This window comes from Daktulosphaira vitifoliae, unplaced genomic scaffold, assembly GCF_025091365.1.
Source record: "Daktulosphaira vitifoliae isolate Bord-2020 unplaced genomic scaffold, ASM2509136v1 Scaffold_27, whole genome shotgun sequence".
NCBI lineage: Eukaryota > Metazoa > Arthropoda > Insecta > Hemiptera > Phylloxeridae > Daktulosphaira > Daktulosphaira vitifoliae.
The window spans coordinates 50338-53208 of NW_026099598.1; the positions used below are offsets into that span (position 1 = coordinate 50338).

The following is a 2871-nucleotide window of genomic DNA, read 5'->3' on the forward strand; positions in this document are numbered from 1 at the left end:
AATGAAAAAAATCGTGTATTTTTATTGAATGCTGGACATATTTAATTCAATGAAACCCCATTGTAAATTAATTTTTTTTCTGTATTAATTATAAAGTAATTATTAATTATAATTTTATTTTGTATAATTTTATTATAATGAAATAAAATATCCAACTAAGTTAATTTATTAATCACACCACATGAGATTAAAATTTAACTTGTAATTTCTATACACAATATAATATATAAACATCCCGTGGATATAAATCAATCAAATTATTATTTACTTCTCAAATAAGCAGACAATTCATTAGCTAAAAAAAAAAATACATTTTATGTTTAATTCTATTTGTACGAACTTATATAACTAAGATTTATATATATTTTGATAAACTATCATAAAACTTCCCAAAAACTAATTTTTGTACAAAGATCTATGTATGTTATTAAGGTTATAAGCTGTTGGAAATTATCCAAAAATTGACATACACCAGTATGATATTTTTAATATACACGAAACTTTAATACACAGTCAGTGTAATTTTGACATAAAGTATCATAAAACCGTTCAAAATTAAAACATTTTCATCGTCTTTAATTAGTATTATCCAGTGGATATAACTTATAATCTGTTATAACCTCATATCAATTAAATCTTAAAATGCGCATAATAATGTATGTTTTTATATAATAAAATTTCAAATTTATTTTATGAAAAATAAATAATAATAAATAAGATTTTCAACTTAATAATATATATAGTATAATATTTCAGTGTCATCCTTGATAACTGCCATACAAAATATTCGCGACCAATACCTCCCTAAATACGTCATGGACATAATGCTGTGAGTTCATATTTATAAAAATAACAAAAGACAATTCAAAAAGCATATCTTTCGTATAAAATTAATTAGTAATCTGTGTTTGGATATTATAAATGAATTTTACCACAAAAATTCTGCAAATGTAATAATATTATTTTAACGAAAATAATTAACTATAAATAATATATAAAATTAATATGTTAGCCTTATGATAAAAATAAATTATTTTAAAATTTATCTTTATATTGTTAAAAATTATTAATATACCTATAAAGTCAAGGTTATCGTATACATGATTGCACAAAGGACAACGGTAGGTTCTCTTATTAAATTTCCAATTATCTATACAATTTATGCAAAATTTATGTTCACATTCTCCTATAGGTGTATTCGGATTATTTACGTAACAGACAGAGCATCTCTCTAAAAAAATATAATAATTTATTTGAAACAATAACAAATTTTTTTATACTAAATACAAAGTAGAAAAAATCGTTTTAGTAACACTTTGATGACTTAACTACGCAAAGTCTCAATCAGACAAAAAATTTACTTGGATTCTATATAACAAATTTTCATTAAATTCCAAAATCATTTTTAATAAAATAAAAAGTTTATTAAGTTCTAACTTACCATGTGTATTTTTGTCTTTGCCTTGAATACCATACGATTTGAAAATACATAATTTTAAATAATTAATTTAATAAGACCATTTTCTATTATATCATACGTTTCAAATTGTATGTTGTGTATAACAAAATATAAAACTAACTAAGTCATAATACAAGGGAGAAATGTTTCAAGAACAAATTTTTTTAAAGAAATATCTACGATAGACATTGCTGGCTTACATGGTTCTTAATTACTTTTCTCTAAGAAACATGAATATTAGTCATTGACAAATATAATAGTTTTATGAAAAAAATACTATGAAATTCATATTCCGAAATATTTTTTAAGTATTAAACCACACTGTTCTACTTCTATTTACTACATTTCTTTTTCTAAAAACATATCATTGCGTATAACTTTTGATCGAAAAAGTAAAATATAGAATAATATAAAATAAAAGACACAAGTAAAATAATATACGAAGTTAGTTATGGGTGAATAATAGTTGTGCTAAAGCATCATCACCATTTAATATTTTATTGATTGCTAAAAACTAAAAAATTATACCTTACAGTCATTAATGTCATTAATAATGACTCATTTAGCCAAAAATAACAATAGTTTCCGTATAGAAATATAAAGTTATATAAGTTTTAACTTACGTCCTTCATTTTGGTCTTCTCCTTGGACACCACATGCTTTCAAAATACATACATAAATATATTTATAAAATATTAGCAATTATACTATCCTATTATTAAACAATATATGTATCATTTGTGTAGTGTTTATTATATCATACATTTTGACACGACTTACGTCGCAAAAATGTGGTCGACACTGGTTTTGAGGGTAGAGACCCGAGGGCCGTATTAAATGAGCGACAACAGGTTATTTTAACAAAAAATAAAACAAACCGAATAGTTGAACACAATAATAATAACCTTCGCATAATATCGCGGGCCGTGTAAATTTCTTATTGCGCGTTTTCTATTACAACGACGCAACAGATAAAAAAACCCAGCACAGTGGGGTGGCAGCACAGTGGGGTCGTGGCATAGTTGGGTCCAGTATAGATGATATCTGACAGTGATTAAAATCACTCTCAAAAAAAAACGCTTCGACGCAAATCTTTAGATAGTGTTTAATTTTAAAAAATTGGTGGATTATTCCAAAAGCTTCATAAACTGCTAGTTCCTTATTAATATCCTGATTAAGATAAAGTATGTCGAATGAAAAAGGAATTATTAAAAAATAGTATTTCCCATAAAAAAATTACATTGATCAAAACACTTTTCAATAAGTTATAGCTTTATAAAGTTAAAAATGTGTTGTAACTCAAAAAAAGAGAATGAAGGAATTTAAAATAAAATAATTAGATTAAAGGAACAATAATAGTATATAATATATAATATTATGTATGAATGCGTTGCTTGAGCAGATTTTGAATC

General features: G+C 24.1%; 1 long non-coding RNA gene across 1 annotated transcript; it reads right to left on the reverse strand.

Annotated features, from left to right (window-relative positions):
* Positions 1-264: 264 nt before the first annotated feature.
* On the reverse strand, positions 265-2118 carry LOC126908878 (uncharacterized). Its single transcript, XR_007704865.1, has 3 exons — positions 2083-2118; positions 1076-1231; positions 265-295 (listed from the first exon to the last, which is right to left on the reverse strand). It is a non-coding gene; the product is annotated as an uncharacterized LOC126908878 (long non-coding RNA).
* Between the last annotated feature and the right edge of the window lie 753 nt (positions 2119-2871).